The sequence below is a fragment of the Sciurus carolinensis genome, chromosome 14 (assembly GCF_902686445.1).
Source record: "Sciurus carolinensis chromosome 14, mSciCar1.2, whole genome shotgun sequence".
NCBI classification, from domain to species: Eukaryota; Metazoa; Chordata; class Mammalia; order Rodentia; family Sciuridae; genus Sciurus; species Sciurus carolinensis.
This window is the reverse complement of record NC_062226.1, coordinates 79,374,012-79,393,703: the sequence shown is the minus strand read 5'-3', so window position 1 is coordinate 79,393,703 and position 19,692 is coordinate 79,374,012.

The following is a 19,692-nucleotide window of genomic DNA, read 5'->3' as shown; positions in this document are numbered from 1 at the left end:
CTTCCTTTTAGGCTTTAAAGAGTTTCTATGAGAACTGCCACTTCACCAAGAGAAAAATCTATAAACATGCTCTTCTCTTTCTTTAGATGGGGATCACATGCATAATTACTTAGATTTCTCTTGGTAGTATTTTATACTTCTGCTCGGTCTTGATTTTTATTTTAATTTCAACATCTGCACTTCTACTTTTTTTTTTTTTTTTTTTTTTTTTTTTGTGCCAGGAATTGAACCCAGGGGCCCTTAACCATTGAGCCATGTCCCCAGACTTTTTTATATTTTATTTAGAGATAGGGTCTCCTAAAGTGCTTAAGTCCTTGGTAAATCAATGAGGCTTGTTTTGAACTCACGATCCTCCTGCCTCTGCCTCCCCAGCCACTGGGATTATAGGTGTGCACCACTGCACCCAGCCACTTTTACTTTTAATTTAATCAAAATTGTTATACGTGCTTAAGGGATATAACATAATATTTCATTACATGTATGACCATCTTTCTTAAGATTATTTTGAGTTAGAATGCCTTCCTTAGGTTTCTCACTTAGCTATTCCAGTCTTTTAAGGAACCCCACCTAAAGATATTGTGCAGCAAAAAATTATTAAAGTCATACATGTTTTGTATAGTTAAAACTGACCTAGGAAAAGACAGTCAATACTTTCTTTGAGGTTAATTTTAGGGTTCATCTATTGAGTCACAGAGTGCTACAGTACAAAAGTTTGTCTTAAAGTCTCCAGACTGGAAAATATATTAGATGAGCATACTTATTTATCAATAACCTCTCTTAAAAATTAATACATAGTTAAGACACAATCTTTGTATAGACAATATTCAATTAACTCCCAAAAAGTTTCCTGAGTGCTACACATGTGTCTTAATACTTACTTCATTGATAAAAATAAAGCATATTGGTTAAGAGAAGAAACTTCCCAGTAAGAAAAATTTACCCTTTTAACCCAACCTTACCAATTTACTACCTCCTTGACTCTGGGTCAGTTACAGGAGAAGCTTGTTTGGCAAATGAGATTGGGACTGGAATTCGGTCAGCCAAATAAAATTTTAGTTAAAGGATAAGATATATTTTAGAATTTTATCTTAGATGTTTTCTTCCATCTTATTTTAAATAATGCAAATTTATTCTTCATTCTTTATTGTCGAACAGTCTTTTCTTGGAATAAGAGTCTACCAATTAGAGTTCCTCATTGATTTTTCTTGCATAAATCTTATCCATAATGCTTCATCTTTGATTTTCAATTTCTGAATTTGATAAAGAACTTAACATTTAGCAATCAAGTTGAGCGCAAGAAATTTCTATATTTTTATCTTTTCCAAAATTCTAACATATTTTGCCTATGTTTAATATAATAGCAATGTCTTAGCTACTTTTATGTAGATTCTCCAAAGTTTCCAACATAATTTCCATAGAAATAATACCCATGTCTTTGCATGCTAACAATTTATCATTCTGTATAATATTTAATCTAATGATAATTATTCTCAATTCCATCACTAGACACAGGAACAGGGGCTCCTATTTTGGGTCCATGTTTTCACCAAAGTCTGAATTTTGGTTCTTCTCTTGCCATGTTCCATTCATTAAAGCCACAACAACATGCCCATCCAGAGCCTGCATGCTTGTTTCTAAAACATATTTCAGAAACAAAGCACCTAAATTCTCTGACTAAATAGCAGTGAATGTGACCAAATGGAGTTCATATACTACCTGAGACCCTTTGTAGATTGAAAGAGGAGGTGGGCAACAGAGCAAGGAGACCATACTGATGGGAATGGGCTCGCTCTTCTACGCCACCATATTGTGTGAACTGGAAGTTTGAACTTGGCCTTCCTGGTCATTGTGAAGATTTATTTCTCAAGTAAAGAGAAAAGAACACACTTTAAGAGTTTATTATTAATTATACCTTAAATATTTAGATGCAAGGAATGTGGACCTCCATGTATAATCTTGCCCATGACCCCATTAATGAGCTAATCAGTCCTGCTTAGAAGAAGAGAGAAGACACACAGAACTGATTCTTGGAAGGTCCATAGTGCACCTGGCAAGAGCAGTGGTATCTAGAGCACATACTAGAACAATCTCCGAACCACAGATATTTAGAAGTCATGGGCACCAGGATGTACGCACTACACCTAGAATGAAAACTATGTATTAATCCAAAAAGGTAGCAAAGTGGAAGTTGGTTAAAAGAGTTTCTACTGTACTCTTCACTAAACTTCAGTAATGAATCCATAAAATGAAGATAATATTATCAGAAATAAGTAAATGGATAAAGTATTTAAAATGAGGACCAAGTAAATAATACACAATGATAATCTCAGTTTTTTTCTTCTTTTTTTTCTTCCCTACATTTTCCTAGTTATAATATAAGTAGTAATGTTAACTAATTATATAGCACTCTCTATGTGCCCTTGGGGATCCTCTTACCATCCCAGTTTAGCACATTAGGCAATTTAGGCAAAGAACTGATAAATGATGGATCCAGAATTCAAGTTGGGCATTCTGGCTCCAGGGTGTCTTGGTGAGCCCATCTCATTTCTTTTATCTCTCTCGTACTTGGATAGTACTCTTTTTTATTTTTTATACCTCCTTGAAGTGGTATTGTACCTTAGCTGAGCCCATTAGAAAAAACATGCTGGAACAGCAAATGGATTCGTTATATGATCCAGGTGCTTCATAAACTTTCAAGTATTACAGCCTACATGATAAAAATAAAGACATTTTCTGACCTCATCCTATACCCTAACCTTCCCTGGGTCATGCAGTTTATAAACAATGACATTTAACTTTCAAGTTGTTATGACTTCAAGGATATTTCTTTCCATTGTTTTTACATACATCAGTTATTTTATGTTTATATTGTAAGTCTCTGTTTCTTTTTTTTTATTTCTAAGTGAACGATTCCTCTGTCACTGGAACTTTAATTTGTTCATTTAAGCTCAATTTTCACATTTATTATGTCAAACTCCAAGTCACTACTCCCACCTAAGTCAAGGTTATCAAGGAATCTACAGTGTAGTTCACTATTCCCAAATAGAGTACCCATGAGAATTACTAATAACCAAATCAAATTTACTTGTTCCAAGACATTGTTTCACACACAGACAACCAGACTGGTCCTATAGTGAGATAATCGTGAAGAAAGTTTTATCCCAATGAAAGAGAAGCAAAAAGAAAATATTGGCAGATAAAATAAATTTTTCACTATAAAAATCAAGTTCAGAGATTTCCTTGAGTTAAAATCAGTCTGGAAAGCTTGCTGGTTCACAGTGTTTCAAACTTTATGCCTTAGTTACCAGCAATTAAATTTTTATTTTGCATAAAAATCCTGATTTCCAATTTCTCTTGAATCCAATTCAGATTCTGACAAGGCAACCATTAATAGAAAAGGCACAGCCACATGAATTCTCTTGTTCTCAGTTCCCACTGTTCCCTATAGTATTATACCTCCTGGTTTAGTTATTTACCTACCTAGACCCAGCAGACATTTGAGTCCAAGACTCCTAATCCAAATGACTCTATGTAGTATAGATCAAATTAAAGTTTAACATTTCAAGAAACCCTTTGTCATATATATGTAAACATAATTTATATAATAAATGTAGATATTATATGATATGCATGTGTATATGTGTGTATGTGTTTGTGTGTAGGCTAGCCAAGATTCACTGATGATCAAGTTACATGAACTAAAATCAGAAGTTTTACAGAATTTATATTAAATTTATACCAACCTCATTCCCCCTTTATCCTTTTTAAGTCATAGGATTTTCTACTAGATCACAGCAAGAAGTTATATTAATCTGACAAGATTTATTCTTTACATCGATTATTACAATACAACTCATTCCTGTGGAATTCCCCAGCCCATTACTCTATTTTTCCAATTCAGTAAGCTAAAATGATGTGTGATGATTTTCAGAGTTGCCCAGAGCTGCCAGTGAACATGTTCTGTGTTCTTTCTTTACGTGATCCTGGCAATTCAAATGAGTTACTTCCATCATTATTTCAGTATTTGAAACAGATTTTACCCAGGTGAGCAAAACTCAAGCAAATTTGCCATGAAGGTACCATGTCATGACCAAGGTTTATTTGCACTGTAAATAATTTAAGCAAGTACAGAATCTTAACAATTGGGAATTGTGACTTTCCAGTAGTAATAAATAGGAAAAGATTAAAACATGGCATTTCCTCCTATCTTCATTAATCATCATCACCAATCATTCAATAAAGTGTATCCTTATGATCACTGGGCGTTAGCCCCAACTCAAAAATTATTTTTAAGTCTTTTAGCTGAACAATGACTTACATGGGAATTCTCTAACAGAAATTCTAACCTACAGAAAGGACCCCTCATAAATATCTATTAAGTGAGATTTAATATATTAACTTGTTTGGGTAGAAAAATTTTAAAACATAGAAAATGCAGACAAAATTCTACAAAAAAGCATTTCAAAGAGCCTTCCTCTTGGATAAAGGAAAAACAAAACTCCAGCATACTGATTTCTGCTAAATCATTTAGATGGACCGCTCATTATTATCACTAATTCTTCTTGCAGCTTGCCAAATGCTGAGCAAAACACACTCCAATAATATGCTTTTAGTCTCCAAGATGCCAAAACAACTAGTGCATTCAGTTCTCTGATTCATTGGATTCATCCAAACAGCTGTCAACAGATCCCAGCCTGACCTTCTGTGGAAAAAGCAAAGGGACAGGCTGAATTTTCTATCATTTCCCAAGAAAATGGATGCTGTGGGGCATGGAGGGAGAAGTGGTAGCTATGATGAGTCTTTTTTCACCCTTGAGGAAGTGAGTTTGGCAAGGGAAGGTAGAAAAACAGCCCTCTAATTTCAACTTCATCTCAAGATACTAAATGAACTATCAAATGAACAAGTCTCCCTCAAAGAACTTCAGCTGCCTGGTCACCTTTTGCTAACTACAGTTTGTTTTGTCTCTTTACTATGCAAAACCTACCCACCTTGCAGAGCATCAGCTCCTTAGAAAAGGTCCATCTGCTTTGAGAATGTGCCAGAGCCACATTTTCTAAATATGCAGACCTTTACTCTGGGCTTATATTCAACTATGAAGTGGAACCAAATGAAGAAAATGGGGTTGTACAAAGACCAATTGGGCTTATTTTCATACCTAAATATATCTCTAGAATTCTTCTTGTAACACACAAGACTGTTAAGCTCTGGAAGTCTTTCTGTTGTGGCTCAGAATGTTAATCATACAGAATTTTCTTTTATACAAGGTGAAACAACTTTTCTGGATAGGCAAAATAGGTCCATGATATAGGGTCAACAATTGGTTTGAAGAAACAAATGTAGAATTTGAAGACCCTTGTGTTCATTGTTTCCTGGTGAATTTAGAAGGGCAAATACACAAAAAGGTATAAAAAGAAATACATACATAAATCTCACAGTCTTCTTTACTGCCCTGCAATATGAAAGAAAATGAAGTCAATTAAAATATGGTACTGGGAAGAAAACTGAGCCTAGAAAGAGGACCTCTAAGACTGAAAGTTGTTAGTAGGTGCTATGGTTTGGATATGTTTGAGTGTGTCCCAAAAGGTTCATGTGCTGGTGTTGGGAGTTGTGGAACCTGTGGGGGGTGGGGGTGCCTAGAGGGAGGTAATTAGGCTTGGGTAGTACCCTCACGAATGGATTAACGCTGTCTCACAGGAGTTCTAGCTCTCAAGGGACTATATTAATACCTTGAATTGTAATAAAATTCCATTAGCTATCTTAGCTCATTTTCTCTGACTTCCTGTGTCACCATGTCCTCTCTTCCTCTCACATGTGCTCCCACCATGATGCCATTTGCCATCTTTTAATGTAGCAATAAGACTCTCATAAGACCAAGAAGAAGACAGAATCATGATCTTGGACCTCCAGAACTGTGAGTTATAGAGTTATATAAACCTCTTTTCTTTATATATTTTTCTTTATATATTACCCAACCTCAGGTATTTCACTTACAGCAACCAAAAAAAAAAAAAAAACAGATAATATGAACCAGACTAAACCACCATAAAAAAGAGATCCCAAAATTCAACCACCTAATCAATATGGTCAGTTTACTTGTTTACTTCAGTTTATTTCTTTCTTATATATCAGTTTAACATAGGCAGGCAGTCTAGAACTGTCAGTGATCCTCAATATCTGGTTTCTATCCATGGGTTCAAAGTGACTATTTCAAAATGTTGTTACCTTTCCAAACCATCAAGATAGAAAAGCAAGTGGATGGTAAATAGTTCTCTCATTAACAATGTGACCTGGAAGGTGCACCTATGACTTTTGCTCACATCACATCAATCAAAGCATATATCATACATAGTTGAAAAAGGGACTGGCAATACTTGGTGGTCATTAAATGTTAATTATATTCAACAAGTACTTTGTAAGGGAGGGCCTACCTCAGTCAGCATAGACAAAGCTTTAGTCTCTAGTGCCATGAGAGCAGGGTAGGGATCCTCACACTACAGTTAGAAGATAAAATATTTATTAGGAGATAATTAACAGTGCCTGCGATACCAATAAAGACTCGAACTCTGATCCCTTTTTTCAAATTCCTGAGGGCTCACATGTATGCAAGCATTTCATCAATAGCCAAGGGAAATAAAGTTTCCCAAAACAGAAAGAAGTATCAAGGGCACAGATTGAATTGATGTTATGGTTTTTACTGAGTAGTTTAGCTCAAGTATATGAGAGATACATTAAATCCAGCCTTCCCCTCTTCTCGCATAGCTTTATAACTGGCAGAAATTCTAAAGTCCTTCCACAATTATTGCTTCCTATTGGATCTTACCTTGCCAGATAACATAAATGTCCCTCCAGGAAAATTTCAGACAATTGCTTCCCCTCTTATCTTCTGATGTTCTGTCCTCCTCTACAACTTCCCAGGACCAGATGAAAGATAAAACCAGGTGTTATTACTTTCTTTATTGCCCAGAATAAACTCAAATGAAGCCCTGTTGTTCCATTCTATGAAAATAGAATGCTTTCTTCCTGTGTTTTTTTTAAAATACGAATAAAACAAGAAATATTTGAAATTCAACCATAAAGAGAAAATGAAAGATTATATGTTATAATTAAGAGGCAAGAAATGTACAGTGGCACTTTGATATATGGAAGAGATATAAATCAGCAGAGCCTGCTTGGTAGATACTGCAGAAGTCATTAGTGCTACTTGCCAAGTATTTTGGGTTCCTCTGTTTGGGGGCAAAATGAGGATTTGCCTGTTAGCTTACTGTTGACTAGAAGGAATCACACAAATCGTTCTGGCCCATGAGTTCTAAGCAGAAAAGATGCGTATCATTTCTGAACAGAATGTTTGGTTGCGTCTACAAATCCCTCCAGAATTTTCTGCAGCTTCAAATCCCTGCCACAGTTTCCAGATGGTGGTTACCCAGTGAGTCTGGACCCCAGACTGGACTTCATAGAGTATGGCCACATCGACGTAATAGTTGAACTCAGTGAACCTCAAGTTCTTTGCTGTTGCATCCAACTAAGTTCTAGAGAGTTCATGTTACCGCAGAGAAACCTCACCTATGCGGATTAATGCAGGCCCTCCCTCGCCAAGTTGCTTTCTGAATTTAATGAAGAATTAATGACTACTCATTTTATACCAGGTACTCTGTTTAATCATCTTCATACTAACTGACAGAGGAGGAAACTGAGTCATGGTTGCATGATAAGCACAGCACAAGTTAGAGGTGGACTTATGATCTGAACTCTGACTCCAAGTTCAGCTCTCATTCAATCACACCCCAACTCCATTTATTCATCAGAAACTTCCTAATCAATCTTAGACTGCTACATTTAGTCTCCAGAAAAGTCTATGGTAACCAGTATTCCTGTGCATTAGAGATATTTTCTTCTGCAAATTGGCACATACTGGTCAAATCTAACCTTTTAAAATCACTGTCTTCAGCACAGAAAGAGTTCAAAAGTGAGAGTTAAAAGAACAATTTTCCTTTTAGTAATGTCTTTCCTCCCAGACAAGTACAACAAAGGCAGCAATCTGAATGATCAGCTCTCCTGGACTCCTTATTAGCTGTCCTCAGAGATCCTGGGCATAGGTTTTGCTCCACGCCGCCACCGTCACTATAGAAGCACTCTCGTTTCGCCATTCTGTGGCTGCGCAGGTGCCGGATGCAAAGCTGGATGGTGACCCAATTTACTGTGCTGCAACAACAGAACAGCACCCCAGCTGGAGAGGAGACATTTCAGCTTTGCTCTTTTCAAAGATATTTGTATAGATAAATGGAAGTTTATGTGAGCACAAAGAGGATATATTGTCCTCCTGATGCATACACGGAACTTCGATTCTGCCGGAAGTCATCATTATAATAAGAGAGGTTTATAGGAGATTCTTTATCCAGAAAGATCCCAAAGAGCGTCACAAAAACCTCACAAATTACAGGCCAAAAAAAAAAAAAAAACAGCTTTCTTTCAGATCCTCATGGAGAATCTCATTGCTAATATTCTGCCTTCCCTGCACAACGCCTGCAGATGTCGATGAGAGATTACCTGCACACCAGGAGAATGAAATATTAGAGTTAAAACTGACCATGGGGCCAAGACGAGTGGAATTTTGCCCCAAATACATATAATAGCCATGTCTCTGCCCACCTTGGGCCTTGTAAAGGACACCTGCTTAACAACTACCCACAAGCATGGCACACGTGGCCCAACATCCAGGGTCAAAAACAACATTGCTGCACCCGCCGGAAAATTCATAGGGTGGTTAGGCACGAACAATTGGAATTTGGCTCCTTTCCTCTTGCCAGATGTGCCACAAGCTTACTCATTCCAGATTTAATAACGTGTGCAGATTGAGTTGGGATAAAAACCAACAACTCAACTGTGCAACAATTCCAGAAACAAAATGGCTCTGGTAATAACTGCACCGGGGTTTTCTAGTTGTTGGCTATGGTTTGGTTTGGGGTTTCTTACCACCCTAACAACTACTGAGCTGGAAGGGAATTTAAATTTTGAAGTGCCGTTGAAAGAATTAAGTCACCTTCTTTCAATGCACTTTGGGGAAACTCAGATTGAGCTGGATCATGCATTTATTTGACTTTATGAGGAAGTTAACCTATTATCCCCATTTTCCATATGCAGAAACTAAGGCTCATCCACACACTGCTGGTAAGTGGCAGAGTCGAGATTCAAATTCAGTTACTCAGACTCAAGCCCAGAATCTTGTTGACTTTAAGTACTATAGCAAGAAGTATACATTTACATAGGCCATGTGTATGTTTGTGTGTGTGCCTTTCATAAGAGATGTACACTTGAGGGATTTTTGTGAGTGACTTTTGAATCAAGTAATGCTTTGAGGCCAAACTATACTTTGCTAAGTACCTGTTAGCAATCACTTTGTATTTTCCTAACAAGGTGAGCCTCCATGTTCAACCAACTGAATTGATCTTCTGTTGAGCTATGACTAACTTGGATCAGAAACCTTACAATATTGCAGGGACAGTTAACATATATATTTTAAGTTCTATGTTATATAGTATAAAAACTAGATGGTTCAAAAATTGCATATTAGAAACTCTATGAAAAGAATTAAATTGGATAACAGTTGTGTAAATACTAACATCTTCAGCTATTTGGAGGGTCATATAATCGACATAGGCTAAAATAGTTGGGGAGGTTAAAACTCAAGTTGGATTTTGAAGAGTGAATAGAAGAGACAGAGCAACAGAGAACTATTTAAGAGTGACTTAGTTCTACCGGCTGCACTGGCTTGTCCTTGCACCAGTGCATTCACCTGATTGCCACCTGCTTTCAGCTTCTGCCCTCTTACCAAATTCAGCTCCTTCCTCCTCGAAAGGCCAATATTGATGTGAGCAGTGAAAACCCAGAAAACCACACCAGCCGTGGGAACTCACCCAAGAGATTTTAAGAAGCTGATGAACAGTATCTACCCTTAAGGATGAGAGAAAGGGAAAGAGCACTAATAGCAGGGGAACTACCCTTAAGTAGTGGAAGCCCACAGGATAATTGGACCAATGACTAATGAGGAAGTTAACAATCTAGACTGAAAAATAGTGTGTGAGGAGGGGGCAGAATCAGGGGAGAAATGGCTACTGCCTTGTTCCTTTCAAGCAGGAAATAATCCTGGGCAGTGTGAAGATGTCTAAACACCTTTTGCTAATTTAAGAAAGAATGATCCAGATATGTAAAGTGTTCTACTGAGGCCTGGACCGGAGTTCTATGTCAAGATGGCCATGAAAATATTCTTGCTGAAATGTTTGTCTCCCCTCTTAAACGCAAAGAGACAAATAATAGGTTACCTGCTTCCATTTAAAATTCCATTTGTCAAAAAAATTCAACTGGAGGAAACCTTCCTAAGCACATCACAGTGGAAAAAAAAAAAAAATATATATATATATAAACAAAAATAGTAGGTGTGACTTTTGTACATAGAAATCCAAAATATCCAGACACAAAATAAAATTGAACCAAATTGTGACCATGATTGAAGACAAAGAATAATGTACTTACAGCAGAGGCAACAGACTAAGGGGAAACATACAAGTTTTTTATAAATTGATTTGAAAACATCAGTGTCTCTTTATAAGAAGCAGACAAGGAAATAAATGTACTTTAAAATGTTACTCCTCATTAATAAGGAAATATATTATTAAGATAGTGATATGCTACTTCTCACCCATCATACTAGTATTAAAAAATATGCTCTAAGTGCCACATTGCTATTGGAATTGTAAACTCTTACAGTCTTTCTGCAGAATATCTTGAAATGATGAAAAAACATTTTTGCCTGCCATTTGACCTAGAAATTATCAAGCATGTGTACAAAGATATATTCTAAGAATGTTCCCCAAATCACTTTTTATAACAATGTACAACTGGAAGCAGTTTAAATGTCCAAAAATAAAGAGCTAATTAAATAAATCATAGGTAGGTTATTTAAAACAATACTGTTCAGTCTTTTGACATGGTGCTATCGTATTATATTTTTAAAATAAAAAATACTTAGAATATTCTATTTATACATAAAACATGATCAGATCTTATACTTAAAAATTATACAGCTAGAAATAAAGAGATCCAAGAAAAATGTTAATATTACTGAATGGTGAGACTACAAGTGCTGCAGGCAGGCCTGTAATCTCAGAGATTTGAGAAACTGAGGCAGGAGGATAGTAAACCCAAGGTCAGCCTCAGCAACTTAGTGAGATCCTGTCTCAAATACAGTTTTTAAAAAGGACTGGAGATATAGCTAGGTATTAGAGTGTTCCTGGGTTCAATTCCCAGTACCAAAAATAAAATTAAATAAATAAATACATATAATACATATAAAAATAAAATAATATAAAATAAATATAATACATATAAATAAAATAAAATGCATACAATATATATGCATAGAGATATAATATGTTATGTACATATATTCTCTCTCAATATATGTATATATAGATATAGATATAGATATATGCACACACACACACATACACACACACACACAAGCCAGGAAGAGAGCTGAATTGACCAGAACCTTCCTCTTGATAAATATGAAGAGAAAGGGAGAGGAAGAGGGTAAGTGGGGGGTGGCGAGAGAGAGAGAGAGAGAGAGAGAGAGAGAGAGAAAAGCAGACCTGAATCTTCAAAGAAAATAGTTACAGACAGTCCCAATTTTTGGAAATCAGTATCCAAGAGCAGTACCATTTCTTCACCCAAATCTTTTGGTAAAACCAAGTTCTAAACTAAATGAGGTATTATTTATTTGACATTGTCTGGAGTATTATTTCTTTGGACCCTTAGTATTATCCACTTATGAACCAACTCTTAAAGAAATCTGAAGTGTAGAGTTAGTTATTAAGTTCTGAAATCAGTCTTCCTTCTGCTTTAAGCAACTAATGCCGTGTTTGCCTGAGGATGGAAGAACCTGCACCCCCGAGTGACCACAGAGCTCCAACACATTCCCAATGTTTGTTCAGTTGTCTTACCAGAACATATTTCTACTACAGTGACTGAACATATTGCTGCAAAAATACTAGTTGACCTGTTACGGATTGGATTTTGTGCGCCTCCTTAATTTGTATGTTGAAGACCTAACCCCCAGTGTGAATATATTTGAGATCTCCAAGCAAGATAAACAAGTTCATAAGGATGAAGCCCTCATCCAATAGGAGTAGTGTCCTTACAAGAAAAGACAACAGAAAATCCTTCCCTATTTTTTCTGCACAGGAGCACAGGAAAAAAAGTTCACGTGTGGACACAGCTGGGCAGCCATCTACAAGCCAGGAAGAGAGCTGAATTGACCAGAACCTTGATCTTGGACTTTACATACTCTAGGGTGTGACAAAATAAATTGTTGTTGTTTGTCACCCAGTCTTTAGCCATAGTTTGTTAGGGCAGCCTACACAGACCAAGAAATCTTGCTTGAAATTCTTACATGGTCCTCCATCTGTCTGCCTAGGTCTTAGTAGTTTACCCCAAAGATTTTCCCAGTGTCACCAGTGATGTTATTACTGTAAATTTATTGGACATGTTGGAATCATAACAATTCCTATGCCTTTTCTCTCATGGTGCCACTACTTGAAACATGCAGACAAGACCTCCCCTCCACTTCCCTCCAGAATGTCCCAGTTATGCCCATTCCTATTCCCATCCCCTTTACAACCATTTTGGTTCCAAATGATATCTCGGATTCAAAAGCCCTCCTAATCTCTAAATTTAGATTGTTGTCCTCTCAACCATGAAACCTAATCCCATAATTTAGTTAGTTATGTATATGAACTACAAAACCCACGTCCTCCTCTATAGCACCAAAGCCCAAGCAAGGATTGCAATAAACAATTCAAGTTTAATGGAAGAACTAATTCAATTATCAAATGTTATTTGACTTTGCCATAGATAAGGTTGAGGATTTATTTTCTTTGGTTGGAGGAAACAATGGAAAGAGTATGTAGAGGAGATTTTTGGCATAGCACTCAGATTACTCCTTGGGATCTAGACACTACCCTCTGAGTTCTTAGAAAAGCTGCTTCTGATTAACTTACAGCTAGATCACCATCTCAGACCTGAACTTCCACCAAAGACAGCCAACACCATTCATGGTCACTCCCCCACCTACTACAGGTAGATGTGGGGATACCAAGGCCAGTTTCCTTGCTTTGGAGCGATATGAATCTGAAGGGTCATCCCAGGTTTAGTCCTTTTCATGGGATTCGCTGAGGCCTTGGTTGAGATTGCAACTCAGGTCAATGTTTCATCTGTCCATTCCTACTTCTTTCACTTACTCTTAAGTGCTACTCCTAAAAGTGTCCCCAGTAAACCTTGCAAACAAATACCCATTTTAGAATCTATACTTGTGAAGCAAATCTAAGACATAGTGGATGAACAATTAATACATTGCTAGTGATATAAATTTGCATTTGAGATATTCTAAAACAGATTACAAAATTCTTTCCTCTTTTGCTCAATGACCCATTAAGAATCCCATTCAATGATTTTCTTGGCTTAGATCCCTGGAGAGTACTAAACCTGCATAAAGTCCAATTTTTCCATGGCTAGTTAAGTTCAGTTCAGTTAAACTTATGGGTGACCCTTAAATAAGTGAAGTAGATTGTTCTGTGCACTGTCTGGCTTGCACTGGGTGCCCAGAAAGTATTCCTTTTGAAACACTGACTGCTCCAGTTAGGATATATGTTTTTTGTTCTACCAGCCTCATGTTTCATTTGCTTACTCAACAATAATTTAACATCTAATATGTGCAAAGACACTATTTATCCCAGAAGAAGGAAGTACAAAAAAAAAAACATGTCACAAGCTAGTGTACCTTTTCCTAGAAAACTTGATGCCTTTTCAATAAAATTGAGAAACATTCAATAAATGAGAACTAAAGAGGAGGCTCCAGGTTAGAAACTGAGAAATCAACAAGCATAAGATACAATGTACTCTCAGAAACGATTCCATCTGGTTGGGAAGAAAAGGCAGTATACGCCCAGTTCCCTAAGTGTGGTCCCTAAGCATTAAAAAGGTGGTCAGAACAAGACAGTCCAAAAAGTCTGCAGCAGTAAAATATCATCTCTACAAAATGACCTGGCACAAACTCAACAGTTCAAGGTCAACTTTTCACTCAATAGCTCTATTTTATTTTCTCAAAAGATTTTTTTTCCTTCCTGTTAGGAAGACCCTGCAGACTTCAGACTTCAAACATTAACCTTGTGCATAATGAAATCTCAAGACTTGATATCTGGGAAATTTCTCACATTTCTCAGTCTTGTGAAGAAATGGTTTATTTTCATGACTGAATTGTCAACTTCTGCTTTAAAAATCTTTTTGTTTCTAGTCATAATTTTGTTAAGCCTTGAAGAAATCAGCTGGACTATGAATTTAATATTCTGATTATTTTTTCACACACATGCATACACAACCAACACTATTAGAAACTCACTCTCTGAAAATTTGGGGTGTAAATGAAGATAGATAATCTATTTTAGGGATATGTTAAGTGGGTTTTGATGTCTGTAGTATATAGTGGGCAAATTTCTCAAGACGCCCGTTACTAAATGAAATAGAAATGATTGGCACCCTTCCCACAACCAAAATTGCCAATAGGAGACACCTACTGGTAGTTCTTTGAAATTACAACAGCCATGTGTACAAGGATCTTTGCCAATCCTTGCTTGACTTGCTGTAAACCAACAGCACATTAAGTAGTGGTGATTATTTCTTGAAGGCAGAACTGGATTGACTCCTGATTTAAGTAAGTTAAGGTAAAATCTTGTGCATTTGTTCAAAAATGGAAATGCAATGTGACAATTTAATTTTCTCTACCATTTGAATAAAGGAAAAAGAAAGTAGATGTTTAAAGTATGTTCTATTTCTCAGGACTAGCATAAAATTGTCCAACAATGTTGTCGCCCTTTCAGAAGATCAGCATTTGGGTTAGTATCACATAAGAATGTAAATTCACGATTTGAAACCACTCTATGAATATCCTCACTAGACCTGTTATAAACTTTCACTTTCCACCTGTGATTCATGAAATATATTCCATCCTCTCAGCACCTGATTTCAAGTTAGGTTGCATCTCCCCACACCTTTAATGTCACTGGTGACTGGTCATATATGACATTTTTTTTTCCTATGGAAATCTCATTTTTACCTATTGCAGAGTATTTTTCATTTTAGCTCCCTGTTAAAACTTTTACTTTATTGAGTTTGTGGGAAAATTTGAAACCATAATACTGGTATTTATTGGAATACCTGAAACCTCATTCACCATCCACAGTGCCTCTAAAGAAAACACTGTATTCACGTGAAACATGTGACATATCCAGATAGGAATATCCCTGAACTCCAGAATCCTGACTTCGATGTGAGACCACTTGAACTGAGCTCACGTGAGGGCATGAGTAACATACACTGGGATAAAAAGTTATGCTCATTGAAGTTTGTGCTTGTGCATGTATGTACAGTATAAATAAATAATAGTGTCCTTTGGTGCCTAGTAATCTGCTTTGGAATAGTGGTTTCCTTGTGTTAGGGTTTATTATTCTCATTGCAGGTTAAATTATCAGCCTGTGTCTTCAGCTGCCATAATATCAGGATGTAAATGTAGAGTATCTTTTTTGTTTTTACAATTGAGCCACTAATGTTTCTAATTTGTATATAATATGAAAAAATAAGCAGTTTGCGTTTTCTTGGATGAGTACTCTTATCAAATACTCGCTAAACCAATGTCAATGCCCTGCAGCAGCTTTTCCCACCAGTGAGCACTACAAACATCCTCCAGCCGGGCGGAAGGCAACTTCTGAATGGACTCCTTCACCAACCTTCAAGGTCTCCCTCACTGTGTGGACACCATGTCCCTGATAAACCTCTCTTAATGTATGAAATAGGTGTCCCTTGGCATTTGAAAATGGGAATAAGGTGGCAGCTTAACCACTTTAAGTCTAATTGTAGCAACACCATTATCTGGAATTATAGGAAATCCAGCTAATGGATTTCAATCCCCCAATTCCAGAGGCTACAGAGAGCCAAAGAAGCTATGTTACACTTTTCAAAAGATATTTAAGTGTCCACCCTGTGCTAAGCAGAGGGGCAGAAAGGTAGAGAGATCTAATCTTTCCCCCTAAGAAATTCATACCCTAAGGAAGGAGTCAGTAAGTAGCATGTGTAAATATGAGATGAGATGACTCACTAATCGTTCCTTTGAGATAGAAATACAGTGGTGCACTGCATGTCATTTTAGTCAATGATGGGCAACATACATGATGGTGGTCCAATAAGATTATAATGGAGAAGAAAATTTTCAATTGCCAAGAGATGTCATAGCTGTCATGACATCATAGTATAATGCAAAAAGCATTATTCCCGTTTGCGATGATGCTGGTGTACACGAACCTACTGCATTGCCCTTAGGTACAGCACATAGATTATGTACAGTATACAATATTTAATAATAAATATTACCGGTTTATATACTTACTATATCATATCATTAATTTAGAGTGTATTCATCCACTTATAAAAAATAGTATACTGAAAAACAATATACTACATTACTCTGGCAGCAGTCCCATACATCTAATGATTACTACATTTCTTGATCGTATCAAGAAGCCATGTCAAGGGATTGTCCTATACCATCTAGATTTGTGTACATGTCGTTGATGATGTTGCATAAAGACAAAATTGACACATCTCTCAGAATTTGTCCTGTCACTAAGCAGCACACGACACTACTTGCAAAGAGTGATCACTGTATAAAAGATACAAACCTAGTTAGTGTGAAATTGGGAATAAGACTGGGTCTTTGCCTTTGCACTCCAGTGGCCTTCTACAGCACTATGATGGCAAACCCAGAAGCAGCAGCGTGTGTTGTGACAGACATGCACACCCTCAACTCAGGGCCCTGTGGCATCTATAAATGCTGAAAAGCACTGACAGGAGGACAGCTTGCCTGCCATCAGCTGCATTAGACTCTCCCAAGACAAGATGAAGTCACATCCTGGAGAGCTAGTTCACTCTCACCCAACTTGCCTTGGGGTTATGGCAGCCATGGCCTTGAGCAATGTGCTCTGACATAAGCAAGGCAATAACTGCAGATTTTAAAAAAAAGGAAGAAGAAAAGAAAAGTGAAGTGATATTACTTTTTCCCCCACCATTCTTCTCCCTGACTATGAAGGACTCATTTCATTAGGCCCTGCTAAAAAGCAGGGAATAAAATAGTAGGGTAGCTATATATGCAATTGGCATGATGAAATTACATAAAGGCAGCCTGTATACTCTACATGTTTTCCACAACATGCTCTTGCATTCAACTAGAATATCAGATTCTATGAAACATATGTACCATCAGTATCTTAGACAAAAGGTAGAATAAAGGGACTGAGACAAAGAAATGTATTTTTTTCTTTACAAATTTCCTGTTCTTTCTGCTCATCCTCCTTTTTAAAGTCTTATTTCCTCCTAAATTTTCTGAACACTACCTTTACGTTTCTTACAGTTACCAGGGCATAAGCTGTATAATTGTAAACTTGGTAAAATTAATGCTAACGGCCTGCAGAGTGAAAGGAAATTTCAGAGTGAGAGATCGTTTAACTTCATGCTACCTCAAGGACCACCATTAAGATAGAAAATGAAGGGAAGGGAGGAGGGACAGGAATAGGAAAGACAGTGGAATGAATCTGACATAACCTTCCTATGTTCATATATGAATACACCACAGTGGATCTCTACATCATGGACAAGACTGGGATCCTAATTAGATTAAGATACAATCCATGTTTGTATAAATATGTCAAAATATACTCTACTGTCATGTATAATTAAAAAGCAAATTTTTTAAAATTTAAAAAAAGAAATTTTGCACTGGTTGAACCTCACTTCCCAAGTGACACAATTCCCTGCAAGTACCATGGAGAGTTTGTTAGGAAGCTTCAATTCCTTTTTCCAATTATATTCCAGTTATCAACCCTTTTATCTACATATTATAAATCTCTATATTGCTCCTATCAATCTTAGAAAATACAAGAAATTTATAATGTGATCTGTTTTATTATTAATAAGTAGAAATTATGAATTCATGGGAACTGAAGTTTTAAAAGCATTGGGAATGAAATAACATTCCCCCACTTAAGACCAAATCCAGGAATATGTTATCAGAGTACAGAAAACTAAATTCATAAAATAAGTTATATACACATACATTATATATAATTATACATAAATTACATATTATTTACATATAACTATACATATAAGTAATATATAATTAGATATATAGGGTCTGTATGTGCAATAAGTTCATAAACTTATACAGTATATGCTTAAAGATATAATATTAAATCAAATTATGAACATTCTTCTAATTAAATATGCACCAAGGAAAATGAAAAAGTAAATCAAGGTAAATGTCGGGAGATAATTCCACAATATACATAACAGGAAAATATTAACATTTTAGAATCATAAAGAGATCCTAAAATAAAGAAGAAAAGACCAATACCTAATGCAATAATAAAAATAAAAGGGTGAAAAAATATTTTTCAAAGACACCCAACCTCACAAACTATAAGAGAAATGCAAATTAAAGTAACACAATACTAGTTCTATCAATTTAGCAATAATTCAGATCTCTATAACTATCAAGTATGTGTGGGAATATAGAAATTATAGATTTTTTTTCCTATAGCTATTAGAATTAATAAAAGGAAGGGGGCAGGTTTCTGATGAACAACTTGGCCACATAGGTATAGTGTGAATGACTTTTTTTAAAAAAGTATACATATTCTATGGTCTAGTAAATACAATCTAGAAAAAGTCTGTTTTTCCACAAGAAAAAAAATTAAACACATTTATTGTGGCATGATTTATAATCACTACAAAAGTTTAATAAACAACCCCAAAGCTCATGTTTATACATAAAATATAGTATTGTTACATGCTAAACTAATATGCATCCATTAAAATGAATAATTTTATCTACATATAGAAGCATAGATAAATTTCAAAAGCATATTGAGTCAAAAAGGAAATTACAGATTAAGTGGAGTTCCATTTATGTAAATGTTTACAACAAAAACCACTATGATCATATTCCCATTATTTATTGCTACAGAACAAATCACCTCAAAATTAAGGTGACCTAAAATAATGATATTTTGCACATGCTATGGATTGGATTGTGTTCTCTCAAGATTTGTGTGATGAATCTCTAATCCCCAGTGTGATTGTATGACTGTATTTGTAATGAGGAATTAAGATTAAATGAGGTCATAAGGGTGGAGCCCTAATCCAACAGGATTAATGTCTTATAAGAGGAAACACTAGAGCTAGTTCTTCTTCCTCTCTCTCTCCCTATCTCTTCCTCCCATTCTCTCTCTCTTTCTCTTCCTCCCACCCTCTCTCTCTCTCTCCCCCTATTTCCCTTCCTCCTTTCCACAGTAAAACAGAACAAGATGGAAGATATCTGCAAGCCAGGAATTATGCCCTCACCAGTAGCCAAGTCTCCAGACCTGTGAGAAAATAAACTTCTGTTGTTTAAACCATCCAGTCCATGGTGTTCCGTTATGGCAAACTGAGATGTCAAATACAGCCCACAAATGCAAGTTACACGGGGCTTAATAGGAAAATCTCATTTCTGCTCCTCTCAGCCTCAGCTGGGGTGGCTGAAGTCCTCTGTGGGTT